A 17,020-nucleotide genomic window follows, 5' to 3' on the forward strand; every position below is an offset into this window, starting at 1 on the left:
TCCGAATAGTGTGGTTTATGTTCATGATTGCAGTATCTTAGTTACGATTTTCGTAATTTGCATTTCGTTGCAATTTAGTCATGAGCAGAGTGATTCATGCTCATGATTTCAGGATACTAGTCACGATTATTGTGTGGGTAATGTGATTTATATTCAAGATTTCAGGATCTTTGTCACGATGTTCATGATTTATATTCACGTTATTGTGGTATTTCAATCACCAGTAGAGTGATTTATGTTCATGAATTCCGGATCTTAGCCACGATTTTTGATAATTTAATCACGAGTAATGTGTTTTATGTGTCGCTAGCAACTGGACATATATGACATTTCATGGAATAGTGCATGGAACAATACCCTAGATTTTGTGAAAATTTCATGACCATGTTGAATGAAAATGAATATGATTAGGGATATCTTCTAAATATCACAAGCATGCAAGATAGATCCTAGGTCAAGTACTAGGAATCATGAATTAGCTCACGAATCCTTGAATAATATTTCATGATTTTGTAAAATATTTTACGTGACGATTCGTGCACGTCGTGGTTATTGTACTAGGAATCATGAACCAGTTCACGAATACATGGGTAACATTTCGTGAACTATTTCACGACCGCGAAAGGAAAGTTAGGCCTATTGTACTAGGAATCATGAACCAGTTCATGAATACATGAATAATATTTCGTGATTTTATGAACTATTACTCGAGCGCGGATATTGGATCGTGGTTAATATATTAAGAGTCATTAATTAGCTCACGAGGATATATAGACTCATGAATAAAATTACGAGTTTCGTGAAATATCTGGTGACCCAAATCTATGAATAACATCTTATGTCAACCTTTAGTTTTATGAATAATGTTCTTAAAGTTGTGCAGTAGTTCACGTACAGAAAATCGATTTGGTAATGAAATGACGGAAAACATGACTTAATATCACAAAACAAAAACAAATATTTCCACTAATAAAAGCGTTACGCTGGCGTTACTAAAGAGAAATTGAACATAATTATAAAAGGCATGATTTTTGTTTATGGTCCTCTTTTTGTAATGAAAAACGTGGTTGTTCCAGATTTCATGGCACTTTATTCATGATTCTGGGAATAATTGTTTTTCATGTACGATATTGCACCCACGTTAAAATTTTAAGTAGTGTAAATGATTAAATAGTCTCACTTAATAGTAACTCATAGTAACAAATAAATATTTTCAACAATTATTTAGTCTGTTGTTGCAATTTATATTCAAAACTTATTGTCTTAGCTAAAAAACAGGTTTTAAACTATGTAAGTTTTGTTCACGATTTTTGCCTGTAGGTTAAGTATCGTTATATCGTGTTGTCAAATGAGATAGTAGTTGATACATTAAATAGTGGTATTTAAACACCTAAGAGCTCTTCTTAATTCGACGATCTAAACGTACAATGCTGGAGATGTATTCTTTATCTTATACTAAACAATTTTTAAATGGGACTGAGGATTACAGCCCCTCTCATCTTCTTTTCATTTTTTGACTACATCTACATTATTCTGCAATTCATTCTGAATACTTCATTCAAAGGTACCCAGTCTCTGTGATGAACTTATTCGCATTTATTTAAGTTTAAAATGCATTAGTGCACTGGCAGTGTTGAAAAAATAAATGAATTTCTACAATTCCAAAAAGTTGTTAACCAAGGTTTGAGCTATAGCTAGTTTTTCACATTGAGTGAAATAGCGATCTTTATTAACGTAAATGCAAAATAATTGATTTTCCCATATTAAATCCTATACAAACTTTGAACGCAATGCGCAAACCCGGAGAGTAACAAACCTATCCAAAATTTGGCACAGGCATTTGGAACCACAAAAGGAACTCATAAAGTGCTGTGCGCGCTAGTTTTCATCATTTGAAAGCCGCGAGCTGCTCTACTATCCATCCTACATGAGTACTAGAGTGACAAGTAAAATTCGATTCCTAGTCCCACCAGGAGAGTTTGCTCTAAATTTGATACAATTCGGACAAGTCTAGATATCGAAGTTTGTATGGGATTTTGCGACAATGGTGAAATCGCACTAAGTTGCCTTTTCACCGCTAGGTGGCACTGTGCATCAATTAAGCACTGCAAGTGGGACGATTGAGTTTTTAATTGAGTTTTAAAAAAATCGCTTATTTCTGGGCACTGTTATTATGAACACCGCGTATACCTCTCTATCTTCGCATTTATCACGGGAAGTTTATTTTTCATTATTAGGATGGGGTAAATAGTTGCGCAAATGTGGATTCACCTTGATAATTGATACGGTTTATGCAGCTCTTAGCAGTGTCATCAAATGATCATTACTGTGGATTGCAGGTCTGTGATTGATCTGGACTAGCTGAAATAGCACAGAGATTCATGCATTTTAGGAATACCTCTCATAGCGACGAACAGCGATACCCTTATTTCAAATATTCTGATTAGAGAAGGCAAACAAGCGAAAGGAAAAACTACAGGAACAGGAACATACTACAACTATTAAGGTATCGATGGCAGGTTTATTGCGAATACAATTAAAAATTAATAAATAAAACCCGTTTTAATCCACCTAGTGGTGCAATTGTGCGTTTCTCATTTATCCAAACTACGATTCCACGGCTGGTTATGTTTAATATAATGGTGGAGCTGTCTATTAGATATTCAGTGCGATTTACACATACGTACAATGAATCGACAGCTACGAACTTGAGTTGCTATGTGTCGACGCTGAAACACTTGAAACCAGCGGCGGATCCAGGAGGAGGGTTCGGGAGTTTGGACCCCGCCAAAATTTTTTAACTTGTTAAGATATTTTAAATTAGTCTCTCAACTCAAAATCATATCAAACCAAATTTTTCACTGATCTTTCAGACCCACTAGGAAAGTTTATTCTAGAGGAATTAGATAATTTTGTTCGCGTAGAGGGGTACTTGCTGAGGGAAGGGCGGTTAAGGGAAGGGTGGTGAGTGATGTGGGGGGTGCCCCTCACCGTATCCCCCTAACTACGACCCTGTTAAAATACAGAAAACCTATGCAAGTCAAAAAAAATTGGCCGGGCCGGGATTAGGTTGACGATGTTCAGAGTGATTGCATAACCTTTCTATAGGAGAAAGGCAAAAATGTGAATTTGCTGTGTGTCCACACTCTTAAACCCGTAACTCCGGAATCGGAACTCGGAATTTAATGAAATTCAATAGCAGCCTATGGGAACGTTGTACCTTTGAGACTAAGTTTGATGAAATCGGTTCAGCCATCTCCGAGTAACCGATTTGCTTATTCTTGGTCACATACATACATACATACATACACACACATACATACGCACACACACAGACATTTGCCGATTTCGACGAATTGAGTCGAATGGTATATGACAGATGCCCCCCCGGGATTAGGTTGACGATGTTCAGAGTGATTGCATAACCTTTCTATAGCAGAAAGGCAAAAATATATTAATTTAAAACACAAAATCAAAATATCTAAAAGATGCAAGAAATGAAAAAAGTGTTGCTTCTTACGACTTGGGATAAGCAATACAACGGACAAATTCTTGGCTTCTGTCGCCGTATGCCACACGGTTTCTAGGCTGGGTTTATACGGAGCAAGATAATAGTTGTATCACAGAGAACAGACGTCCATTTTCAGCATTCAACTTGTGTAAAAATCCCTAACGGTTTCCAAGGTAGTTGGGATATCTAAACCAGGTGCGCTACTGTCGTCATGTTTTTTGTGGCTGAGTTCGACTGAATTGACAGCGGTCATTACTCTACCCAGTTAAACTAGTCCGGAACCGGTTCGGACTTCTGAGTGGATCCAGTACGAATTCCAGCTCAAATGCATCAACGGATAGAGTCGGAATCGGTTGTTTTCTTTGAGCAAGATTCCATATTGAATCCATTGAGGGTTTGGGACCAGTTCCCGAATGTATTTGACGGATAGTTGGGATAAATAGATGTGACGGCACTCAGGCCCGATGAGAGGGGGGGGGGGGGGTTAGCCAGGGCAATTGCCCTGGGGCCCGGGTCGTATTTGGGGGCCCGCGTTTTTACTCGGTAGATGGGCGAACACGTCCGGTATTCATAGAAGAGAAATAAAAATATCAATAGTAGTTTCTTTGTAATCATTCGTCTTATTAAATTATTAAATGATGGAGGCGTAAAAAATGAAAACTTTATTTGATAGTTGACATTTGTTAAAGCAAACGTTCTTAAGGGAATTGTCTACTTTGTGTACAAGTTAAAAAGCGAGTTTTATTACTTGAATCGAGGAATACACTACGAAATATTGTGAAGCCAATTCAAAGTATGTTCGAAGAAAGCAATAGAACGTCAAACAGGAATGCGAGCGCACGGACAAACGCATCCGTCCTCTTCCACGTTTGCTTCTTTGCTGGTTGTTGGCGTGGAGATACTGGGCGTGATTGTTGTTGAGTGAATATTTGTTCCTGTCGGAGCCGTAGACATTGGTTTTGTAGCCGTTTGTGGTTTGGCATAAGATATCGGTGTGCTGTTTACGGTTATAGCAGATGGGCTTATTGTTCTTTTGCACAAAGTATTCCGTGGTGCAGTTTTTTTTCAGAATTCGTTCATAGGAATCTTCCATGGGTGCATAATCATTAATCAGTGTTGCCTGATGAAACGTCCCATTTTCGGTTGATCCGCATAAAATGGTTACGTATGAAGGAGTTGGTTTGTACGGAAGCATTCTCACCATAAGAACAACGTTAGGGACATCCGGGAAAATGCGAAGTTTCAGCTGTTATGAAAAGCTTTTCTCCGTATCTTGACATAAATTTGTTAATTACGATGTCAGGGGCGTGTGGAGATAATTCATCTCTCTAGAGCCCTTGCCTATATATACTGGGATGATGTTGTTAACGTGGCAGCTTTCGTTGGTGTGCTGCACGTTGTTCACAATCTACACGTTTAGTAATTGTTTCACTTCCCGAGTAGCTGATCTTACAGGACATTTCCAAATCAATATCAACACAATTAGTCTGCAGTCGTTTTTACCGTGTATCTATAGCGGAACGATTTTCAGTTTCTACTCTGGGCGAGATGAGAAGGTAGACCGACCTTAACTAACCGTTGAATAAAAGGTTAATTTTTATATTTTTGTATTGTTATAGAACGTACTAGTATTTTCCCTCTAAAAATGCATTGTGTTGAGATAGAACGGTGATTTTGAGCCTCACCAAAGATGCGTGTGATGTCTATAAGAACCCAATTATGATGCGCAAAATAAAGAAATCAAATCAGTTCAGCTAATCCAACAGCAGCAGTATTCAATTGCCTACTGTACTCACAGTTGTGTTATTTGCGTCTGATTACTGTGTTCTGTGTTTATATTGTTGTCTCGTCCCACATATTCTCACAGTTTACTTATGTAAATAGAAAATCTTTTTGATTTGATAATTTTAAACAAAAAGTTTGAGCTGCATCTGCTACCTTCTCATTTTTCTTAGAACAAAAGCCAAAAACTGCTCCACCGCTACCAGCAAAAAAAACAATCCATGTGTCGCTTTGTCTGCACAGTAGAAGCAAAATATTATGTTCCAAGCTACTGTGTCGAAAAAAATGAGTGACGATTACAAGTAGAAAGTGGCCTATTGCGGTCAAAATATATTCCTATTTACTTTTCGAGACGTTCCTTAAGATCTATTGTTAAAAGTACAAATGGAGCTAAAGATGGCCAATACACCATACAATTTCACCATGTTAGACATAGCGTGCTGATTATGTTCCAGACCATCAATGGAACAGAAGCGTTTGTTTCGCGAAACAAAATATTTCCGCTCACTGTTAAAAATTCTAAATCCCTCCGTGGTTTGGAAGTATTATTCCCGCTATTGTAGCACCTGCAGATCCTGTTTTCCTTACCCCAAACCTTACTACTTCCCCAATCCTTGCCATCAAGGAAATGATGAAAAAACGATTCATGACAAGGCACAGATCTCCGATCTACATGGGGAATGTGCCATTTGAGCCAGACGCTGCTGATTCCTGAATACCCACAAATTTAAAAACTTGTAACTATGGCAATTTTACCCTATTTTGATACCACGGAATAAGAAGCTGTCGAAATTCGCCTGTCTGGCACGCTATCTGTAGATGTGGCAGTATGAATCAACCGGAGTCTAATAGAAACCACGGACTCATGAGTTTCCCGTGGCTGAAGAGATACTAACTCATACTGCACTAGAGGACATAGGTTTAAAAGGGCCCGGCAGTAATACAAGCCTTGAGGCCCGATGCGGCTCTCGGCGGCCCTGACGGCGCTAGTGTTTATCGTATATTAATTCAAATGTTTACACACGTTTTTTGAATATTTTTGTTCGATCATGGATGTCTGTTCTCTATGGCTGTATCAACCTTCTAGTAGATACCAGTCCCCTCTACGATTTTCGAATATCCATTGCAGGTATTAATTGTATTGTGGAAAAATGACAACAAAATAGAATTGGTTGATGAAAACCCGATGCAAACCATAAGCCTAAGAAATTATAGAACAAAAACCTTTGCTTCTTTTTTTGTTGTGTAGTTTCGGATTGAGTGCGTTTACTGTGCCAGGTTGCTTTGCTACATTTCCTATGCAAGCAGAATGCTTCATAGGTGAAGAAATTTTTTGTGAAAGGTGAGCAAACGGTTCGAGATGTGATTTTTCCCATTCCTGCGAACAAGCTACTGAATTTTTCTAAGGAAACTGTGGGTCGAGTCATTAAATAGTAAAATGAAACTATCATAACTGGCCGCAAATGCGCTTTCCGGACAACCAGGGCCATCCAGAAAATTGAGGCTGATCCCAACATCTCTGATAATAATTTGACGAACAAACTGAATACTAACCGCTGTACTGTTGGCGAATCCCTGTTCTAAAATGCTACAATTATTGCCCAGAAAATAAACAACCCAACCGAAGCCCCATCAACAAACAGCGGTCAAAATCCTGGCCCGAATGGTGTATGACCAGGTGCTGATGAAACTCAATGGATGTGTCTTGATCGACGATGAATCATATGCAAAAGCTAATTTTAGAAAAAAAAAATACTGTAGCTCAAATGCTACAAAGACTCCTGCTTGTGACAAGTTTCCTGGTAGATTTAAGTTTGTTTCCACGAAAACGAATTATGGTTTGTCAAGGGATCTGCTCTTGTGGCAAGCCCACCAGCGTTTTTATGACGGATAAGACTACGGAAATGTTAAAAATAGGGTATTATAAAAATCAGATTTTTCCCGTAATTAATTTTTAAAATGGTCAAGTAGCATTTTGGCCAGGTCAAGCAAGGTTCAACTACATTATAGCATGAAGGTACGATAATGGTTCAACGGCAATGAAGCACATCTCATCCTAAAAGAGGTTAATCCACCAAATTATTCCCAGTTTTGTCCAATAGACAAGTAATGGGCGATAGATTAAGGCAGAAGTCAGCAGCTTACGTTGCACAGTGTTTCCAAATATGGAAAATCGTGATCAAAATTCTTTTGACCACGAAAAAACGATTTTCGAGCTAATAGTACCTTCAACAAAGTTTGTCTATAAAATATTTCCCATTTTTTTAAAGTATTAGTATGGTGATTAATTCCCCTAAATCTGAGAAGCAAATTTTTTGTTTGGTCTTTAATGAAAATAATAAAAAACTGTATTCAGCAAAGTTGTAGGGAATATAATAAGATACAACTTTGCACAAGTGACCAAATATCTTCTGGTTTTAATAGACATTTGTGGAGTTTTCTATGATGCACCCCTGATTTTTTTTTAAATAACTTTTCTGAGCGATTTTTTAGAATTTCAGAATGTCCAAAGATTTTGTCGAGCATAAGAATGTACACAATTTTTGTTATGCAGGTTTATGTATATCTCTTATATCTGTGGAGTTATTGAAAGTTTGTGGTTGCCACCAAGCGTAGCGTTCTAACTATGTGTTGTTTTTTATTCCTTTTTCCAACTAAAAAAAACTTGGTAAGCTATGTTATTCAAACTCGAGTCTGAAACCAGAGCCGGCAGATAACTTGGGTAGTATGGGTAATACTAAACACTTGAAAATATTCGAGTGCGTAATTACCCACTCGAGATTTTGAACAAATTTATAATTTGAAAACTGTCACGCATGTATCTCGCGCACATAAAGGGTGTACGGAATCAAATTGCATCTCTTTCAAATTGCTGTAGTTTCTGTATTTTTTGTTTAAATTTTGGGTGAAATTAGTTCAATGTCGAACTCTGCCCAGCAAACCAGCAATCGTATATGAAAGTTTTCAATAAATTACAAATAATGACAGACTAAATCAAAATTACAAATAGTGCAAGCAAAAATTATGTTTTGTTGTAAAAAGTTCACATAAAATGCAAATCTGTGATCCAAATACAATTTTGACTTGAAGTTATTTATTAGTCCACTACAACTTAAAACAAAATTGTACATGCAGAAATTTTGAAACATTGTATAGAAATTAATTTGCAATTGGATTAAACTGCAAAATCGTTCAAAAAAATAGTCACCTCCATATAGCACTTCGCAAATTCTCCGTCAGACTAGTTCAATATTTGAGCAATAAAAAATGGCTTGAATAAAGAATGTAGGTTTTGATTTGACTGGTATAGAAGGTATCGTTGGAGGGCCATATTTACGTTGGATTATGGTATTTTTAGATCGTAATCACAAAACGATAAAAATGATCAAATATAATCGTTGCTTGACAGTGCATAAATAGGTGAGTACATAGCGGCTATGCTGGGAATACGAAGATCTCAGGTTCGAAACTGTGGAAGTAAATCGTAGCAGGTAATTTAATAATTGATGTTCCAGTAACTCCCCAAACTCACCCATGAAAAACATAGTGGGCGTAACTATGTCTTAGAACAGAATTATAGAAATTTCATCCTGATTTTTTATTTTCATGTTATTTTAAAAAAATACTCCTTGTTGCCACATTGGGGACCTTAAGCTGCATAAACCTTTATGTGTGATTGTTAAGTTGATCACATATAAACAGATAAGCTAGATGATTGTATAATGCTTCTGATGAGATCAAAATTCGTCGTAAATCACATAGTTCTACTATACCGATTTGTTGTACGTATATGGCCTCCACTTTTGTTCACATAGAAGGGATCTGTGCATTTTATACAATCAATTTATATCATTTAAGAGTTCAGTTAATCAAATTGCAACTTATTAAAGTGAATCAAAATGTTGGCTGGGTGAGTGCGTTATCTCATCAACTGCTGCTTCCTTACTCGTTATCGGAAAAGATTTCTCCATCTAAGGAAATATCGTCTTTACAAATAGACACACTGCTCTAGGGCCAGAAGTACCGAGATATAGCGGACCCTATGCTCAAGACAGACAAAAATCATCGAAAATAAACTACTTTGCAAGGGGCTAACACAATATCACGTGACAAACTATTTTTCCCAGTTTCTTCACTTCACAAACATTTCGCTGCTCACGTTAATGTTCAGAATTACACTGTTCTAAGCTCGCTTGTCTTAAAAATAGAGAACGATTGTTGTGAAATACAATGGATTTAGGACGTTCAAAATCATAACTTTATTAACATATTTTTACTTGATTTTCTACCATTCTCAGTCGAAATTTAACCACTTACGGAGTGCTAACCTACCTATTCGCCATCAATATGGTAAGAACCTGTGTCACAAAATGGCGATCAGATCAATGAACCTTATTAACGAGGAGATACTTAGGTAAAGCAGACGCAAGGAAGTAACCCAATGGAAATGTGAAGTATGGAGTCCTTAATACAGCCAGCCCCGTGCTTGATCAGATTCGCGCAAGCCGATCACGCCGTCAATCTCAACTTCTTTTGTAGGTACTTAAACGCGCTATGCCTTCGGAAATGAGTCGTCGCTAGTAATATCATTTGTTTGCTTTAACTAGTTACTAAGAAGGGCTTGTTAGAGCGAATCTTTGATATTTCAGTCCAGTAGAATATCGTTGTAACAGCGCTTTTTTATTTTATTTTTTTCTTTGACGTGGAAGATAATCTAAAGAGCCCGATTGAGGACTATAGATATAATTTCAAGCCGAGGAATCGATTTCATTTCAACATTTATTTGAACGTGAATTAACATTTGTGCACCCAAGTCAGAAATAGTGTCAGAAGAACATCAGTTCTGGAGTGGTACAAGGCTGAGGAGGTAAATCCCTCGAACACAATGGAATTGTTGCCAACTGAAAAATACTGGCCCCCTCCAGAAGCAAGCTAAGGAAGTGAAATAGAAAGTAAAACTGAGTAGAATATGGATCTCCACTCAAAAACAAGGGGGTCCAAATGGTGTACAATACCGAACAAGCAGTCTTAAGAAGAATCTCTTTGGATATGGCTTTGAAATTGAATAAAACGAGCACGGAAAAAATTATATTTTATTCCCAGAAAATTTAAAAAATGGTGAATTTTGACGAAAGCCATTTAATTCAGTATATCCTTCAACTCTCTACGTACGAGGCTTTCATGTGCATAAACACAGTGCTTTTAAGCGTTTGTTTTGTAAGCTTATGAAAAGGCGACAAATCTCTAGTAATAAGGCTTAACGCTGGCCCTGTCGCAAGCGACCCCGTCCACTTCAACCTGGTTAGCTGGTACATTTACTCTGTACTCCTTCGTAACAGGCCCCTAGCCTGTAATATTATTTGCTGTTTCAGCCTATTTGCCACCACCCTAAGCCTACAAAAACGAATATTTGATGTTTATGTATCGGCCGAATATCGTTCCGTCAGAGCTCGAGAAATCTGCAAAAGATTTCAAACAATTCTGTCTTTGGCCCGGTTGCGGTGGGTGGGTCGATTTTGTTTTGACATTCATCTCGATCCTTATGCAAATCATTATAAGGGGAAGTCCTTTTTGCACGAGTTTATTATCCAGTGCCAAATGGTATTAGAGACAAGGATGGGGAATGTAATATTATAGCGTTAAATAACTTGTATAACGGTATACAGGTGGCTTACAAGAAAAGAAACACTGCTGCTTCACTGCTCTGCTGGTCGACGCGTCGCTCCCCGACGTGGAAATAGTTGGACGTCTACTCTTGGAACGCTCGTATGTGTGGCTCTGCGTGACTGAAAATATCCTTTTTTCCTACACAATAATTGTATACATCAATCTTAACATTACAAAAAAGATCCATTGCTACTTGGCCTTCAACATCGTAAACCAAAATAACCTTAGGTTTGAGCACTTTACACCAGACGCCTCCTTAAACTTTTGATCTTCTAAAAAGGTTAAGTTATATCAGGTGACTTTATGCTGCGGTTACTTTACATCGAATTTCCTGTATATCAAGATTTATCTATATCGAGGTCCAGGAGAAAAGCGAAATTTATAAACAATGTACAGCAACCCCGAATCTGTGAGCTACATAAATCCGCTCAAATCTTTGTTAAGATGGAAACATATTCAAACCAACTCTGAAGATTAAGTTGCTCTGTTCCCTGACGAGTAAGGCATGACAAAGTTTTGAAAAATATTATTTAAAGTTTACTCAATTTAACATGATTAGTGCTACCTCTAATCCCACAACACCAGCATATAATCACATAGCTCAGATCATTCTTCCCATATAAAACGACAGCATCGCCATTGAAGTTTGCGCACCTGACGTTGGCTTCTCTACAAGCAAAACGAAGAAGTTCGGCTTCTCAATTCATCACGTCTGATTATAGAAGAATTCTTCTAGTAGAATCTTCAATCGAACCCTGCATTCTAAAAAGCCCGTATGTTGATACTCAATCCCATTTTTGCACACCATCAAACATCCGCAAAAATGCACAACTTCCATGTGCATATTCTCTCGCGTAATCCGCCTCATACTGTGCAATCAAGTTATACTGAAGCGTTTTTTTTTCTCCTTGTTGTTCACCTCAACTTCTCGAACCCATGGGAAGCTGTTGCGGTAAAAACCACTTAATAACCGACAGCCAGCACGGTGCTGTCAGAATTGTTGATAAAACATTCATGTACCTCGGAATGCAGATTCAATTAGGTGGCGTAAGCGATTGGCTTCGGGTGCTGCAACGTCAAGGCGGACGCGTGCATCGGCGTCGGTGGTGGTGGGGTAGCGATCCGATGGCAGCTGCATCTTCTCTCACATCACAGCTCACTTCACGCTTTCGACCTTGGTGGTATTCTCGCGGGGCTTTGAGGCCTGCAAGCTCCATTCAAGTCAAGCCTGCGGACGATTGATTGAGATCATCGATGGTGCTGAAGCCTTTTGAGAGCGAGCGGGTTAAAGGTGGACTTGGTGCGGCGGTACGGTAAGAACTTATGATGGAAGATGCAGTTTTGTTCCGGTTGTAGGTTAAATGCTGTTGGTTTGGAACTACCCGCGTGTGTTGCACATTGGCTGGCTGCGATATGCAGTGAAGGAGATGGATTAGCATAATTTGTCTGTAAGCACTCAATTAAGATGGATGGGTTTGCTCTTTGATCCGCGGGAATTGTTCATACGTTGGGTTCAAATAATTTCGTGTTTGTGGTTTTTATGCGTTCGAACTCATTGATCAATCACGTTTTCAATTTACGGGTTCTGCATTTGACCATGACTTAACTGAACAATTGAACCATATATTTCCAAATGTTCAACATGTGCACGGGCCACGCTATATTATGCTGCGTGAGGACGACACCTATTCCGAATATTGCAGCTATCAATTACACAGCTTCAAACATGAACGTAAATCCTATTTCCTATCCCACTCACATTCCCAGAACGTCAACTTTCCCAGTCACCCTCGAGAAGAGCTGAGAAATGACTTTCTAATTTGCAGATTATACCACTATGGTTCAGAGTGTGAGTTCTCCGAAGAAAAAGTCAATTAATTTCAAACACAACCCACATTATCACCTGGTGGTTTCATTATTCTCCTGACAGTGCTCAAATGGAGACTCTTGATTGAAGCAGCGTCCATGCCGGTTTCGAATCGAAAATCCATTTCCATCACAAAATACGAACAAAGACACAATCTAGGCACCATGCCTTCAAAAGCCCACTCTGATCTCGGCCATCAAAAAATATTGACAATCTCCTTTTCCAGCAAAATAAGCCCAATCCGTACCGAAAGTGACACATTTCTATGCATTTTTTTTATCTAAACAAGATCATTTCGCCTTTGTCATCCTACACACGAACAGGCACGCAAATATGCGGATTAAGTTCGAAATGAGGAGGGTCCGGAGCTCGACATTTTCCCAGCTGCCATCGCTTTCCACCACACAGGATCTCTGCAACAGCGGCGGTAAAAGTCGAAAAGAAGACATGCACTTTTTCTACGCCGGTAGCTTGACTCCCAAGAGAAAGCCTTTTCAAATCCGGCAAAATATGATGAGGTTATGCATAGGTTTCTCTATCTGGATACCGACCGCAAAATCTCTATTGCAAATAGTTAGAGCGACAGGAGGGAAAAAATGGGATTCAAAACACCGCCACTCACTGCCAGCAGTCAGAAGAGCAACGGACCGACTCGGTTGCGATACGTCGGATGCAAACAATGTGTGAAGATGTAAGGAAATTCATAATCCGATCATACATGCAACCTTAGCATGAGAAGTCCTGTTTTGATGCCTGGCTCGATGCAAGCTGTTGTGGATGATGCCATTCACCGTGCGCTGAGATTGCATTTTGTCGTCGTTTGTTGGCGAAAAGTCGATACGATGGCCATTGGTGTAGCCAGATGGGTTCGGAGGGGAGAGTATGTGAATATTAGTGAATATGCTAAATATGACCTGACGTCCCGATATACGTGGGACAGTTCCAAATTTAATAGGATCTCGGAGAGTGGCACGCGTTTTCGAATGTGTAAGTTAATTTTCTTAATTATCACCACGTACCATGGTTACATTTTCAATCACAGCAACCTCTAATTCTAGAACATGGACTGGAAGGAGGTAGCGTAATCATTTTAAACAGGACATGTTCGAGGTAGGCTTCAATCCATGTTATATACGTCTAAACTATTTAGTTTAGGTCAGGTATCTGCTAGGCCGCCATGATTTCTATGCCAACGTCTAAAACATTGCGTTAGGGTCGATCCGCAATAAACAGAATCAATTTCATTCGACACAATTTTGTGATAGTCGAGTTCGTTTAATTTGTTGGTGCACCATCGTGTAAAGTTTTTGTTATTCACCGACATGTCCAAAACAACACATTTCTTCAATTAGCTATACAATATTTTCACTTTTTAACAAATGTCTAAAAATTGAGTCATGCCGTACGGTATCTGACTAGTTAAAATCGAGCTGCAAAACAAGCCGAACAATTTGAACTGTCAGTGGGGCCCATAATTTGTGTGCCCACTGAAATGTTGACTTATAAATGGGATAGGGGTGCCATATACGTGGTTTAGGTAGCTTTATAAACATGCGCATTTTCACTAGTGTTTTGCATCTGGAATTGATTTCGAACGTTTCATACTTGAGAAGAATGACTATGTCGCATCCTGCTATGAACTTAGCTTTGATTCACAGGTTGAACCACTTCACACACAAATGTATAATCGCTTTTAAGTATGCATGAAAAGAAGGGTGTCCCAAAATTACATCATGTCAAAAAAGTCATCGGGCTCACTTCTTTAATGGAAGGATAGGGTAATAGAAAAACTTCCTTTTTCGGCGTGAGTTTTGATTTTTTTAAAAGATGGGCCGGTATTAGGTAAAATTTCAAATTCATGCTTGTTGAAGGGCTCCTGAACTGGCTTAGATTTTTCGCTTTTCTAAATTTTTGTGAAGATCAAACAGAAGAAGTTCGGTGAGTTAGTTTGTATATTTATTGGACTGATTCTGGTACACTGGAGACAAAAAACCGCTATAATTGTCCTTCTATTTTCTGAAAAACAATATGCAATATGGTCTAGGCATACTTTATTTTTTTATTTTATTTATTTTTGATTACAGAGGTTTTAACCTTAGGGTCATTTGCCTCTTTTTGGGTTAGAGAAATCTCTTTTGGTAAAATCTCTAACACTATGTGCGAGGTCGGGAATCGAACCCAGGTGAACAGTGTACAAGGTAACCGATTTATCAACTACGCTATGCCCGTCCCCTTATTTCTATTTTTCTATTTTTAGAACAGTGTTGTTCTTTATGAATAGCTAAAACTCCAAAAGATTGTTTAACAAGATCTTGAAGATCTCATACCGCATGAACCGTAGCTACACAGTACACTAGACTGGTTAAATTTTTGACTTTTAGCTCCACCAGGCTTTTCTGGTTCCTTTTATGGCCCTTAGTAATTGTGTAAATTTTGGTACCGATCAGTTGTGTCTACGGACCCTCCAAAAATTTCATAGTTTATATGGAAGTTTGTATGGAAAATCGGTTAACATTGAAAATAAATTCTACTGAACACATTCGTGGAACATTAAAAGTTTATGAAAATTCGCCGAGAAAAGTTATTAACTAAAGAAGCAGCATGACTTCAAAACAAGTGGATTTTATTATTAATCATAGCAACCCTGTTTGAATAGCTGTATCTGCCATACGTGAGCGGTGGGTGGCAAGTCATGTTTACACTGGTATAACGATGTAGCTCTTCAAACAGGGTTGCTATGGTTACTAATAAAATCCACTTGTTTTGAAGTCATACTGCTTCATTTGTTAATAACTTTTCTCAACGAATTTTCATAAACTTACAATGTTCCCCGAATTTGTTCAGTAGAAGAATACCTTTAGAAATGTATAGTGTTCTGATTAATTGAATGATGAGGTGATTTTTTAAGAATTTATTTTCAATGTTAACCGATTTTCCATACAAACGTCCATCTAAACATTGAAATTTTTGGAGGGTCCGTAGACACAACCAATCGGTACCAAAATTCGCACAATTACTAAGGACCATAAAAGGAATCTGAAAGCCTGGTGGAGCTAAAAATCAAAAATTGAACCAGTCTACAGTACACACTTTCCTCAGCAAAATGACGATCTATTGTTCGGCTTAACTATTTGAAGTGTTTTATGCTTTTTTGGTAGACACACAGTTTTGTAGAAAAACTAATGAAAAACATAAAAAATTGCACCGTTTACTAAGTTTTAATGGCTCGTTCGCTCTTATATTACAAAAATTGTATAAACTAACTCACCAAACTTCTCCATTTGGATCTCCAGAAAACTAAGATATTATAGGAGCACTTCAACAGGCATGAAGTTGAAATTTTACCCAACAAACGGACCGTTTGTTTTCAACAAAAGTCGCCACCAGTAGGGAGCGTTTTTGCAAAATCACTCCGAAGCAGAAAGTGGTCCTAATACCCTAACTTTTCATTTGAGAGGTGAGCCCAATAACTTTTATGACATGATGTCTCTTTGGGACGCGAAGGTTCAACTGATCACTTAGATTGCTATCGAACCTGTTCCAAGTTCATGGTCTATTTAGAATGTCATCAGAGTAATAAAAGTAAAAAACTAGGGGTGGCAAATGTCCGGAACATGACCAAGGTGTTGGCGTAGGATTATTTTTTGGAGTAATATTATTAAAATTTTGCTTGTATCTCTTTCCAATGTCTAAAATTACTCATTAAGTTTGATTCACAAGGTTCAGTAAAATTTTCCTGGTAATTTGAATAGTATTTCATTTTTAAACGTTATTCAGAAAATTTGCACACAAAATAATTGTTCTACGTCAGCACCTCAGTAATCTCCTGGATATCACCTACCCCTAGTTTTTTTTAGAAAATAACCATCTGTTAGGAAATATTCTAAACAATTGTGTAGCAAATTCCTATCAGCGTAGAGTAGTTTACCAGACTCAATGCAAATGCAGCGATCGTCGATGAATAAGAGAAAGATAAGTGGTCTTAGGTGACTTACTTGAGGCACACCAGTTGAAGTTTCCAGGATCGAGATTCAACGTCCTTGTTCGTTTCGCAAAGGAATGCCAGAATGCATTGTATAAGAATTTGTCCATAGTGCTGTAGTGTTCCAATTTCATTTCCGGCATCAACAGAGGCGTAGCGTGGTTTTCCTGGGTGGGAGCTCAGTTTAGCGCTTGGTGTTTACTTTGGCTTT

The sequence above is a fragment of the Topomyia yanbarensis genome, chromosome 3 (assembly GCF_030247195.1).
Source record: "Topomyia yanbarensis strain Yona2022 chromosome 3, ASM3024719v1, whole genome shotgun sequence".
Classification (NCBI taxonomy): domain Eukaryota; kingdom Metazoa; phylum Arthropoda; class Insecta; order Diptera; family Culicidae; genus Topomyia; species Topomyia yanbarensis.